At 39.9% G+C, this 14,465-nt stretch overlaps 1 protein-coding gene across 6 annotated transcripts in view; it reads right to left on the bottom strand.

Annotated features, from left to right (window-relative positions):
* Positions 1-1,185: 1,185 nt before the first annotated feature.
* LOC114002119 overlaps positions 1,186-14,465 on the bottom strand; it is a 22,456-nt gene continuing 9,176 nt past the window's right edge. For 2 of the 6 annotated variants that reach the window (XR_005562964.1, XR_005562961.1), the window contains 2 exons: positions 12,836-12,991; positions 2,162-6,882 (listed from right to left, as the gene is read on the bottom strand). The gene's annotated coding sequence lies outside the window, so the exon portion shown is untranslated. Of the gene's footprint in view, positions 1,556-2,161; positions 6,883-12,835; positions 12,992-14,465 lie in introns of those variants that run through there. The other 4 variants (XR_005562965.1, XR_005562962.1, XR_005562963.1 and 1 more) reach the window with 4 other exon arrangements.

Here is a 14,465-nt window from a genome sequence, read left to right as displayed (position 1 = left end):
GGGTATTCTTGGAGTGATGGTGCTTGTCTTCCCAAGTCACTGTTAAGTGTGACGGAGCCCTGCTCGCCTGGAGATGGCTGAACACTTGCCTACTTGTGGGAGGTGGGAAATTAATTCCGTGTTTTGCTTTGCATACGTGTGTGCCTTTTGCTTCACCTGTTAAACTGTCTTTATCTCAACCCACGAGTTTTCTCACTTTTACCCTTCCCATTCTCTCCCCCGTTCCATTGTGGGGGAGTCAGTAAGTGGCTGTGTGGGGCTGAGTTGCTGGCTAGGGTTAATCCATGACAAAAGGAATTAAAAAAAAACCAATAACCCACTCCGCCTTCTTCTTACAGAGAACTATTAAAAGAATGAAAGCTGCATTACACACTGTAAATTAGTTTTATAAATCAGTCCAATAGTGAAACTTGAGAAAATAAATTAACCACTTACAGGCCATCATCATGCAGTATTTTTTAGAACTCATAGTAGAAAATAGAGACTCTACATCCCATCTTTCGAAGGCCAGTACAACAACTCCAAGCCAGAAGTGGAGTGTGCAACTGCAGTTGTGATTACTCACTGTGTCACCTTAATTCTAGTTAAACGTGAGGACTGAAACCTTCCTCCAGCAACAGCTGACAGATCCACTGGGTAATGGCAAATGATGGAAGCAGTATAGCCATTCCTTCCCCACTTCACTGTCCAAGATACCATGATTTCTATCCCATGCTTCCATCACCAAGCCTGTGTGATGGATAGTCAGAGATGGAAGAGCCCTGAAGCAGATCTTGAGGCCCTTGTGGAAGAGAAATTCTGTGCTACATGGGCAGATATGGGTTTTGTGGATCTACTTTGAACAACAGGTGTGTGGTGGGTTGAAACTCCAGAGAATCTAATTTTTAAGTTCAAGCTCCCCCCCACCCCCACCCCAGTTTGCCCCTGTGAGAAGGTTTAATGATGGTATGGACTTGATATCTTTTTCACCTCATGTGGAGAGTTTTCAGACAAAACACAACCATTCGTTATTGGGGGAAGGGGAAAATATTTACAAAGGTTTATTTACACCCACATATATATTTACATTAAATTAAATTTCTCCTCTTCTTCAATAAAAGTCCAAGAAGAAAAGAGAAAAGTCTTTCTGTCACTTCTCAGGCCACAGTTCCTTCATTTCAGTTTTTTGTGGCACTGGTTAGTGTCCTTCATTTTCCTGAGGCAGCAGATTTAAGTGTGGCAGTCAGGATTTTTGTTCTTACTTTGTGGAAATTTCAACCCCAAGCCTGAGCCTTCGGGGGATTTCCTTGTAGATCTTCACTCCTCTTGGGTTAGAACTTTGAAGGCAGCTTTCAGTTCAGTCTTACCAACGCTCTTTTGCTCTGTCCCAGCTCAATAGCTTGATAGAAACAGCAACAGCAGCAGCAGAGGGCACGGCCACCTCCTCCCCATTCCGTTCTGGCTCAGCTCTCAGGACAAACTCCAGGTTTTCAGCTCCTTTCTCCCTCTCTCTAGCTGCTGCTGCATTTCGGGACTCCCTAAGGGTTTGGAAGTCCACCCCTCCTCTTCAGAGTCTCTGGTTTTGGGAAAATAATACAGTCTTACCCCAAACCAGCTCTGTTGAGTTTACCTCTGTTTTGTTGCCAGCTCTCCCTCCTGCAGGAACATCTCTGTGTCTTTCAGCTGGCTTCACGTTTTCTCGCTGCTACTGGCTATCTTTTGGCTTTTAGCCATCGCTGTCTCTGTTCAGGACTGCTCCACTGCTGCTTTCAGTGTCTTCTGCTGCTGCTGACCGTAAGGAAACTTTTCCAGCTCTTGGTTACGGGACCCGGTCCAGCTTTGACACTATACCGGGTCTCCCATAGCCTCGGCTGGGGTCTGGGGGCTCTTGGCCCCCAGAGGAGCTCACTGGCCCCCTGCCTCCTCGTGGCTCAGATCATGGCTACCTACCTACTAAACTATCTTCACTACCTTCTCTTCCGTTTCTGTGGGCATGTAATTTCCGTAGGGCGCACGTGGACTTTTGATTGGTCCAGTAAGAGTATTATCAGTGGGGCAAACCATTACTACCTCAAAAAAGGTTTTTCAAACCACCACAAGGTGTCAAGTTATTGGTTAGTAAAATTACAACAGACTAAAGTCAGATAACAGCCAGAAAGGTCATAGTCTACAACACTGCTTGGATTCTTCATAATTTTATTTTGCAAGCAACAGACAATAAAATATCTTCACAAGTTTTAAACATGTGACAACAGCTGTTTAAATAATCTGTATTTTGGAAGATTGCTCCACCTCTTTTTCTATTGTCCATCCTCATCTTTCCCATCCCTGATTCAAAAATCATGAATTCATCCCCCAGATCATAACATCAGATCAAAGATTCTTCATGTTTATTGTGTCTTTTAATGACTTTTAAGTATCCTTTCACTTCTTAAGCCTTTGTACATTTACATTTTCATCTTTTCTCCAGAAGCACAAAGCCAGAGACATTTTTCCTCAAATAAAAACTGAGAATTTCATGCAAGTCACTTGACCTTTTGAGCTGCTACATTAATAACTATGATAAATACAGAGTCAAATGCAGTCCCACTTGACCTTGCACATTGCTCCACCATGAAGCAAGAAACTGCTGCTGAAAAGCCACAAGGCAAGGGACAGAACTGGAACCTGGGCTCAGAATGCTGCTGCCATGCTCCCAGTAACTTCCCTAATGCATGTTAATGTGAACTAATAAATAATTAGTCAAATTTTCAATGCAGCTTATATTTATTTTTCATTTAGAACTTCTGACTTTCTTTTTTCCACTGGAGAAATTAGAAGTTCACACTTAAAGAAAGGGAGTTCATTTATATCAAAATACAAACTGTTCCACAGTGGTAATTAGTGGTGTTTGGAAAATGGTCTAACCTGGAACGATCCCAGATCAAAACTGCAGAGCTAACATGCCTGTCCTTAAGGGTATTTAAACTATGTTACTTTGTAAGGTGAAGATAAAACAAACATCACCAGACAGGTTTTCCCTCTAAATAGAAGGGGCAAACATCATTACTTTCTTTTGCAAGCAATAAACAAAAAAATATCTTCTCAAGTTTTAAACATTCTCACTACTGTGAAAATTTTAATTAAAAGCAAAGGAAAGAAAGAACATGTGGTCTGGGAAAAATGAAAATAAGCCTTCATCTCAGTAATAAACCATTTAAAATATTTTGTGTCAAATTATGTTTTTTCATCCCTAGCACACAGGGTAGATGCAATAAACAAAAAAACCCTACTAAGACAGACAGCTAATTACAATAACATTGTGAGGCTCAGGGATTTAATTTAAGGTGCTCCTTGGGCTCCCCTGGAATGTGCCACTTAATTACCTTCATAATTGCAGGTATACATACTAAAAGATATCACCTGCTATACAACTTTTAAAGAAATGGTCAGACTGGTCAAACTTAGCTCTCCTATTACAGTGTCCTCTGAGATGTGGCTAAGCATCTGAGATGATGCTGGACGCTGCACTTGTATACTTTCTGATAATGGAGATAATTGTGTCCCTGGGTTATTCTCATGTAACAGTATAAAGTTACAAACTTTTCAGTGGTACCTGTATTGCTGTTCATGAAAAGGAGGGGGTGGAGGCGTACAGCCAAAGCCTAGTGTCTGCCTAAATTTTCCTCCACATTTAGGAAGGTGAGCAATATTGCAATTTATAGGCGGTTGTTATCTCTGAGATAGTATTGATGTGAGGAGTAATATGGCCTTGTATAAAGGAGAATTCACACATAATTAAAAAATTACCTGTTTTTCAAAAGTTCTAGGTTCTTAGATTTACCACTGGACAGTATATACTGAAAGCTGGAGGGGGTTGCTCTATCCCATGCTTTTTTTTTCTGTATTTGAAGTATAGAAATCTCCTGCAAACATTTTTCCTTTAAATTTCTTATGATTTTACCTGGTGTCCAACAGTTTAAGGGTTGCAGTTAATGGGGCTACACCTGGCTGGCAACCAATCACCAGTAGTGCTCCTCCAGTTTCAATTCTAGGGCCAGTACTGTTCAATATATTTATAATGTAATATATATTTTCTTACCCCAAAAAGTGAACAAGTAGATTTAGCCTTTTCAGATATTCTACAGTTTCATAGAAACAACATCTCCCATAACCAGATTTGTTATCTCTGCCATTTTTCTGCAGTTGGCCAGGCTTTTTCTGCGGTTGACTGACCAGTTCTGTGAAATTCTATGGAATTGTACAGTATCTGGAAAGGCTAAATCTGCCTGTGCACTTTAGGACAGGAACATTTGTTGTAAGAAAGATGTATGTTGATACTTTTAGTACGATTTAAAACCTTTTCGTCTTCCATTATATTTTATTCCTGTTGTTTGAGGCTAAATAGGATTTTAGTTGAAGTGGGTTTACCAGTCATCACACACCGCTAAGTGACAGTTTCCCAAAGAGATTGCCAAACCAGCTGCCTCTGTGGCTCAGTTTCTATACTGGTAAACTACTCAGAGGCAGGGCATTTAGTTTGGGGTTTAGCTTGCCACTATTCATATTGTTAAATTGCTTGACTGATACCGGACACGGCTTTGGCTCAGACCCCAGCACTAACCAGGAAGGATTTCCACTGGGCACCTTGGCAGGTTCTTACTGCAAGAAGCACAAAATGCAGCCATGCAGCAGAGACATCCATGGGCAGATATTATGAAGCTAATCATCCACAGTAATTTTTTTTGTGAGTTTTACTTGTTTTTACCCAAAATCCTTGGGGTGAAATTGTGACTCCACTGATCTGAAAGACTTACCAGGGATTTTAATGAGACCAGGATTCAGCTGGTGGACCTGGAGACATTTCAACTCATAGTTGCAACCTACTCCATGCTTCTCATGTCTGCATGGAGCCTAAGTGTCTGTGCAGCGTGAAACTTCTGCAGTCTGTGATACTGGGCATCTGCCCTGGAGCGCACAGATTTGCCTAAAGATGACCAGGCCTCAGACACAACAAAAAATGTTCCTTCCATTCCTCCTATCTTTCCGCATTTCAAAGGAATTTATGGTATTTTTCATTTCCTACCCCCAGAGGAGTATGGCCTGCTGAGCAATAATTCCGTTTTGGTAACTCATCCTAGCAATTTCCAGTAGCAGCATTTCTTGTGTAGTCATATCTATACCGAAGTAAAGAATTATCTAAATCCACCATATTTTAAATAATTTCAATTATGATGCTGTCAGTTTTTATAATGGATGGTAGCACAGAAAAACAATAGTCCATCAGTGTACCAGTGTAAAAAATTAGTTGTGATAGGGTAAAAAATTGAGCATTTTTCCCTATGATTTAAGACATTCGAGACAAGGTTTTTCATATGAAAAGTAAAATTTCACCCATAAATCAGTAAAAGCAGCTTTTAGACATGTGCTCTATACTTTCATTAATAACACCTTTTTAGATTGGTTGAGTCTCTTTCTGTTTTGTAATTAACTTATCAAGGAGTAATGGTCTAATTTTAAAAAGCTGACTGGATGACAGAAATACTATTTGTTCTAAATTGAAAATATTTCAGCATCTGCCAAGATTAGATTTCTTTAAATTACCCTTTAAAAACATTGATTTCTAATACTGTATTTCCTTTTCTCAATAAAATAGAAATATTTGTTCAGAGGAAGCTGTTCTTAAGGAGGCATTGCTGAGAAACAAAGCCATTCCAGTAATATTAATCCCTCTCCAATGAGCTGCCAAAAATAAAGTCTCCATTTAATGCTACAAGTTTGGTGGGTAGTCATTTTTTATTATCCACCAGACTGAGAATCTGAAATTAAATGTTTAGCAATATTTGTATAATTGAAGAAGCCCCCAGCTCTATACTTAGACATAACTAGGACACTCTAACGTAATAACTTTCTTAAGATTAATTCTCCTCCAAATTAGTGCCTGATAAAAACATATGGCATGGTGTTTACCAGGAGAAAGAGCTCTGGTCTCATACATAACCTTGTTGCATTCATGGCATAAGACCAGTGACACCTGAATGATGCCAAATAATGCCCTTTGGATATTTCATAGCTGTTAATCAAAGCAATATCGAGTTAGATGTAACATCTAAAATATCCTTTACCTGTGCTAACCTCAAATTATGTGGTTGATATTAGAACCCTCAATAAAGTCATTTACTCTGTTGGGAAAGTAGAATTTAAAAAGTCTGTACTTGGCCAGACCAAAGGTCTTCATAGCTCAGTTCCCTTTTCCCCACAGTGGCCGACTGTAGGTGCTTATGAAAAGCTCATCAGACATACAGATTGATCCTTTCCAGGGCATATCCTGTAACTCCCAATAATTCCAAGCTGGAGATTTCTTTCTAGACCACTGCATAATAGTCTTCAATAGGCTTGTCTCTAAAATTACTCTGATTCCTTTTTTAACCCATTCCCATTTTAATTACCATAACACTATGTGTATTCTACATTCAGTTCTCCATTATGGGAAAAATTACTTCCTTGTGTTTTGAATCTGCCAAACAAAAATTGTACAGACTTCCATTCAGTTCTCTTATTGTGAGAAGCTGTACGTGACTGTTCGCTATCTGCCCTAACACCACTCACCGTTTTATAGATTTCTTCCATAGTATCCTCTCACATACCCTTTCTCCAAATAGAAACATCTTGGTCTGTTTACTTTTCATTTAGTATCTCCTCAGATGGAAAGGTTTCACAACTTTGATCATTCCTCTTGCTCCTCCTTGTAACCTAGAAAAATACAAGATAGAGAAAAGTAGAGTGCTATACCAGTGTTTTCCTGTGTAATCTCAGTTTCCTTCCTTGTGGTTTACCTTTGAACTGTGACTATTTTAATCAAACTGGTCAAAATGATTCCATGGCCTCTTTCTTGAATGGTAGTGATGTTCAGAAAACATTAGCCTGCATGGAAAAGTTAGGATTTGTTTAAGTTAACCTAATTTTGCTAGCTTTTTTCTCATTCAGCAATTTGTAGTGTCCTTCTGCAATACTTTACAGCTGGCTTTTGATTTTAGTATCCCAAAGAACTTAGTGTCATCAGTAAGCCTCATCACTGTATCATATTCTTCACCTTTTCAGCATCACTTAGTAATAAAAGACCAATAATAGTGAAATTGTAACAAATCTTTGTTGTGAAAACAGTTGTATTTTTAGCCACTGCTGCATAGCTTTTAAACAATTACTAACCCACAGATTTTGTCTCTTCCTTCATCAGAAACTTAATTTTTTATGAGCCTTTACTGAGGGGCCTGGTCAAAAGTGTTTTGAAAACCAAACTGTACCCCTCTCAGCTCCTTGTTTGCTTTCATACACTCATCATAAAGGACTCTAATAGATTTTTGAAGTATAACTTCTGTCTCATAAAGCTATATTGACTCTTCTTATTCTAGCCACTTACTGCAATGCTAGTTCCAGTTTTGGTTACAGTTTTAGTTTATTTTCTTGGTATGTAAATCAGCCATACTGGCTTATGTTTACCAAAAATATCCCAAAGCCTCCATCTTCAATTCTTCTGTTACCCAAGCCAATTCAAGTGGCACACCACAAAAAGCAACACAGCAATTTCATATTTCAGCTATGCTGGAATTCAAGAATAGATACTGTCAAGTCCTGGCAATTTCCACAATTCAGTTTTATCAATCTGTTCTAAGAGGTTTTTTTAGTGAGAGATTTTAACAAGTTATCTGCGTTTCTGCTAAAGACACGGACAACCTTATGTCCTGCCCCTGCCCCCTTGCTGTGTATTGGTACTGGCTTTCATGGGGCTATATAGTCAAGGAAGGGACCTGCCTAAGCAGAAAACAAACACTATCCCCTCTCCAAATCAGCTGGTTTTGCCAAATAGGGCGGCTGATCTGTCTGTGTGTAACTGTAGGACCACTTCTGCTGTTGGCAGGTGTGGGGCATAAGGGAAGGATACAGCAAAATGGACTGAGACCAGCCTAGGCTAATTGTGAAACTGCATCCTGATACTTGAGCCTGAGGCAGTTTGCTATCATTATCATTTCACTCATTTATGTGCATGAGGGATTTCCACAAAAACCCACGCCAGTGTAAGATTTAATGATACCGTTGAGAAAGGAGATGGAGTTACAATCTCTGAGAGTGTGGGAAGCCTCTCTCACCAGCAACATGACATAGAGAATGGCTCCTTGTGCCATCATGGGTACAAAAGAAATACATTTATTGAAGAGCTGAGACAAGTGGGAACTCTGCCCATTCAACTACCAGTTCCAGCAAGATCAGATGAGACATTTTGAGTGGGACTTTTTTTTCTCAGCATCTTCCTGAAATCCAGAATGAGAACTGAAATTCACCTTTGCAGAGCTTTCAGGGGTTGTGTGGATACAGAGAATAGGCATTCAAACAAAAGTCTTGTTCTACTTTGTAAATGTTTCTGTGATTTCAGTTATGAAAAGAAACACTACTCTTCCCACCTGCCTACAAAGGGGTTCTGCATTAGGACTATCTGTAAATATTGCTTCATCTCTCATTTCTTCTTCTTATAGGTGTATATATATGTATATATACACCTTTCCTTTAAATCACATATGCAAACATTTATACTTCTAAATTATATAAATAGAAGTGCGAGTGATGCTTGCAGAGAGGGAACACTTTTGAGTATACTAACAAAACTTCTTTGATGGACAATAATGGGAGTACACAAGAATATAAGGGGTTTTCATTGGCAAAACAAGCCCATATATGTGTGGGCTGTAGCATACCTCAGCCAAATGGAGTGTTGTAGATCATCTTAAATGTGCAGTAACACGCAATAAGGTTTTAATGGAGCCTCAGATTCCTCTACACACTGAGCTCTTCTCATCTTTTAGGGTTGTCAGTATAAGGCCCTGATGCAGCTTGGCTGCCTACAGTTGGGCTGTGTCCTTTGGGCTTGCAGGATACTAGAAAGACATAGTTCAGTAGAAAGAAGGTTCATGAGAGAGCTCATCAGATCTACTGCTAGTAATGTTCTTAATTTGGGAAAGCACTAAATGGAGTGGGACTTGGTCAGAAATAAATATTTAATTTCTGTATCCTGCCTTGTTATTCCCATGTTACATCCAGAGATGTTTTTGTCCCTAGTGCAAGAAGAATGGTGTTCCTGAGCTGAGGGAATAAAGGACAAACATTGCTCAAATTCCACATTCCTATCAGGTCTAGGGATGAAAATTCCCATACTCTGCTTTCTCGGTTTTGTTAATGCTCTTTCATCTTCAAATATTTAGTTAAATTTCTTAAATTGTGAAAATACATTCAACAGTTATGATTCAAAAACATTTTGCATTTTTTGGGAGGGGGAGGGCCAACTTGGACTTTTGTAGTGGTACAGACAGATGGTGTCCTTTAAGAATCTGGTGAGATTATACAGCTTAGAAAATCTATTACTTTAAGTATCTAAAAGAATACACAGTTGCTGAGGTTTTGAAACTGCTCTGTCCTAATATCACAGCATTCTTGCAGTGAAGGTTGATCCAGTCTATGATCTTGTAGTGTGGGTCCACATAAACACTAAAAGTGTAGAATATTGGTTTTACAAACAAGAAGAATTCCATGGCAATTTGAGCAATGGAGAAACAATTTGGTGGATAGAATCCCGAACCACTGACATTTTACATTTCCTCTCAGGAATATTGCACTAAAATCTCCTAAAGTAATCCCTAAAACCACATGGTATTTTTAAATGAATACATGAATAAAATAAAAAAAAATCTGTATTTCTGTAACACCTAGGAATTCCAGTCATGAATGATAAGCCAATCATAATAGAAATTACTCTAAATACAAAGCAATATGACAATGTTCTTGATCACAGAGATTTTGCAATTTAATTATTAGGAAAAAGAGAGGTAATGCAGAGAAGTGTGGCTACTATAGTGAGTGTAAATCCCAGAATCTCTGCAACTAAACTCCGGCCATGACAAGCCTATCCTGACAGACAGTTTTGGAGAGTGACTGAAAGAAGGATAAGATTAAAATGGCCTGCCTTGCATGTTAGTAAAGGACAATTCAGACTTCAAGACTAGTGAGGAAGAAAGAATTCTGAAGCATGAAACTCAGATAAATAAAATATTATGGAAGAATTATCTGAGCAAAGATAGGAACCAGCTTCCTCGAAAACCAGGAGAGAGAACAAAGAGCTTCTCCAACGCCTGAAACCAATCTTTCATTAATAAAGCTATGGGATGAGACAAGTCCAGATAAGTTTCAATTTTTCAAGAAGACTGAACTATTTTAGGGATAACTGAGGGGAAGAACCATCCAGTTTTATACACTGCATGGATATTAGGACCCTGAGAAGACCAAAGGTAATACATGAATGAAGAGCTGATTAGTCATCTAAGTCAGGATAACTTGCAAGAAACACATACAGCTGTGGCTTATTTATGCTAGGAGACAGAGGAAATTATCAATGAGGTGGATAGGTCAACTGGCCAAGATTTTAGTTTGGATAGAAAACAGATCTGGAATGAAGAGAAAAATGTCTTATTCCATCCATGTACATTCACTTAGGAACTAAATGTTGCTCATCTAAACTAGATGCAAAGCTGCATAAATGTAGCCTCTATATACACTTAAAGGTGTTGACACTAAAGAGGCTAGTGTGCCTATCAGGTCTCTTTCCACTGAGCTATGATCCTGATGTATTCAATAGCCACGCCTGCCTGACCAGCACTGCACTAGGAACCAGACTTAAAAAGGGAAGAGTAGAAACTGGGAGAGGAGCTTGGAGAGAGCGTGCAGGAATTACCTACCATTAATTGGTCCCAGTTTAGAAACCTACAAGGCAGCCTTGAACTGACACGAGAGACTTCGGCATCTTGTGGTTTGGGTCAGGACGGGCTAAATGCAAACATTAATTATTATGCAATAATTGGATATGTGGGAAGGAGTGTGGCTATTCATCACCTCTGTTAAAGGGTGATTAATAATGCAAAGGACACTACAAAGTTACAGAAGAGTGGCTATCTCTACTTCCCCTTTCCTTGCTGACAGGACCCGTGGTTGTCAGTAATCAGGAGTAACATTAATTGTGCTGGTTCCAGCTACACAAGCTTGGTCCCAGATGTCTCTGAAGGTAGGGCTCTGCTTCTGCCCTTCAAATTGAGGTAGATGAGTTTTATGAGGTAGAGAGCACCATTCAGTTTGGCTGATCTTTACTGGTTGGTGGTCTATTCTAAAGTGCTGCTTGATGATGGGTATAACATGGGCAAGTATTCTTGTATTAGGTTAGTTCTGCTACTTCTACCAATCATGTTTTCTTCATAACACTTGCTGATTTTGCTTTACCTGACAAAAGATACATCTCTGACAACTACATAGGAAGATAATGAACATTGAACTGCGAGCTTCTGACATCAGTGTGACTACTTGAATGACATCAGCTCACTAGAGGCAGCTGAAGACTGTAAGGGACTTTGCCTATGACTTGGGAGACAGAACCTGCTGTTCTGGCCTAAATAGTCCTCACCCACCTTCTGCCCCCTCTTTGTTCTGTAACAGAAGACACACCAACATTGTTTTCTTTTCAGCAGAGAATAATTAGAGGCCACAACAAAGCCACAAGGAGGGTTTTTTCTAGGTAAAATTGACTTGATAGAGGAAGACAGCTATAAAGTGGGAAGGAGACAGTCGTGGACTTTGGACAAAAGTTGCAGACTCCCAAGAACATGAGGATCCACCCCTGGGGAGGAAAAGATGGGAACGGGTTGAGAGGAGGGAAAGAAACTGAGTACAGCCTCCCCCACCTTGCCAGGTCTGCTACAGATCCATGACACCCTGCTGACTTCTCCCAGACTCCCTCCCCATCCCTACATGCATCTCCTAGGTGTCTCACAAATACCTTCTGAGATTTCCCTTACCATTCCCAGGATTCTGCTCCACTGCCACAAAAGCTGAAAAATGGCAACTGCTGCCAAGGAGCTTTAAGCTGTAAATTCCTAACAGCATTCCAGCCTGGAGCCTTGCCCTAGGCAAATAGGTCTGAAGAGCTTTAACCCAAGCTCATTCCCAAACAAGAAACACTATTGTTTGACAGCTGTAAACCAAGCGTACTACTTCTCTCCTCTCCTTTACTATGCTTCCTCCTCTCCTGCTGGCCACATACCAGATTATGAGAGACCTCAGGCATCAGCATCTACAGATCCTAGCAGCTGAACTGCCTTTATTGCTTGTCTCTACATTGCAGTACAGCTTGCACATTACTTCTAGAAATACCACAGATAAAAGAATTAGATAAACAGATCTGCCATGCTAAGCAAAGAACACTGATACACTCCTCAGCTTCCCACAGGTCCTTCCATCCCTAGGTAACATCTTAAACTATACCTTAATGGTACACCTCTGTTCCATCTTTACACTCCGTGCTTGTTCACTTCTGCTTCTCTCTGTTGCTTTCTGCTCTTCTCCTCCCCTATGAATCCTCTTGCATCGTCCAGCAGTTGCTGTGTCCATTCCAGTGCTGTATGCCAGTCAGGTTCCCTTCTCCAGAGCCCTTCAAATAAACTCAAAATTGCCGGGAAACAGCACTATATAGTCATAACAAGCAGAAGATAGATAGTAAGATGCTACCAAGTGCTCCATACTGGGTTGTTTGGCAATCACACAAAGCCAGACACTCTGCCACAGCTCAGTCCCTTCAGCATTTGAATTCTGCCTGACATGTGACACAAGTTTATACATGATACTACAGCTAGTATGAAGTGTCTCACAGGATTTTCCAGCAACACGCTTCTCCACATACCCAACCAGCTTGTTTTGCTGTGTATATATTTTTCCCATCCACACTTACAGCCTGTTTATCTCTCTCCAACATCCTATCATAGCTGATTTACTGATAAATTAAATTTACCTAAATTAATCTGAAGACCAACACGCACCCTCAGCTCTCCACAGCAGATCACAACTTCTTGGGTTTTATTTTTTAAGGATGTCATACAGTGTTGCACCCCTTTTTCTGAGCAGCAGCTGACTTGCCACTTGATTAACAGTCCTTGTTTTGCTTACACTGAAAAACATCATGTAAGATTCAGGAAAGTTATTAAGTGGGACCAGTTTTTTTTTTACTGTCTCCTGCAGCCTTTAATGACATTCTTTAATGACATCTTTATAAATCCTGTCTACTTTGGTGCTGTACGTAACCTACCAGGTACTGAATGCAACATACAAAAGCAAGATACCAAAGCACTTGTGATACCGGTCTGCCCATAATGACCTGTTTTCTCTTTGTTTTCCTTTTTTGATGTGGGTATTTAGATAACTTAGAAATTAAAATTAGATCCTGCTCTAAGTGACCATTCTTATCCAACAGAATGAAAAGGGTACTTCCTTACCCTTTCTACTGCTGCGTGCTTTGCTGTCTCATGAGCACATCTCCTTTAATTTATCTGTTATAAATCCCAGTAGGTGTATTCATTATGGACTAGGGATTGTGCAAATGAGTTATGATTCCCTTGGAAAAACAAAACCAAAACAGGACACTAATCAAACACAGGGACACAGCTCTTAGATAAGCAATGCTGGATTCACTCCAGGGGCTTCTGCTCTGTGTTAGGACAAGTTAACCCAGTAGCTGCTTGGTGTTCTGTATTGCTCAGGACAAGAAGCTGTGAGTGCTCCTTCTTGCCAGTGTTGCCTCGTGAGTGGTTGATGACTCCATTTTGGTCCTTAAATTTGATATGTACTTCTCCTGTATGCTGAATTTTATGAATTCAAAAGCACTGTGTGACTTACAACTCCTAACAGAATAATTATTCAAAGGATGCAAGAGAAGTTGAGGTAGAGAGTATGTGTACCAGAGCAAAGATGTACATTTTTTATCTTTGAAGTTAAAGACCTAAGGAAATAGCATTAGAGATATTTTTCTTTGTCTGCTCAGGAGTCAGGCATGATTTCAGTTCTTGTGTTAAAATTATCCCTTTCCTTAATACAAACCACAAATTCCAGAGAAACCAGAGGAGCATAGCATTTTAAGTGGTTACAGAAAGTAAAACAGTCCCATGCAAGCATGGCAGAGAGTATAAATCAACTCTGAAAACCATGGAAGAGGATGTGTCATGATTCCACTCTCATCCAGTGAGATCTGTCATCTAATAAGTGAGAATTGTCTGAGGGTGCTGAATGTCTGATTTCCTCAGTAAGTCCTTCTCTATCCTGTAATTAGCCGGCCATTAGGAAAGAGGTGGACAACAACGGTCTCTGCTGTTTTGCATTCTTAGCTGGAAATAGCCCTGTACTGAGCTCAGTAAGCTTTCATGTATGCTAAAGATGCAGCTGTCCTCATGAAGCCATTCCACATAGGATTAAAACAGTGTCACAAAAATGGTAGGTGTCTGCATATGCTCAGATGATGAAGAGTGGTTTACATGGATTTGCTTTTTTGGAGCACGGTGCTTAACCCCCACCTAGATCATTCTCTAGGACCAATACATACATATGCATACTTATAGGATCTAAGCTTTATCACAGGTATTTTAGGCAAG

Source organism: Pipra filicauda, unplaced genomic scaffold (genome assembly GCF_003945595.2).
Source record: "Pipra filicauda isolate LSUMZ 115617 unplaced genomic scaffold, ASM394559v2 scaffold176_size3548034_pilon, whole genome shotgun sequence".
Lineage (NCBI taxonomy): Eukaryota > Metazoa > Chordata > Aves > Passeriformes > Pipridae > Pipra > Pipra filicauda.
The sequence above is the reverse complement of the archived record's forward strand: the minus strand, read 5'-3'. Positions and strand labels throughout refer to the sequence as shown.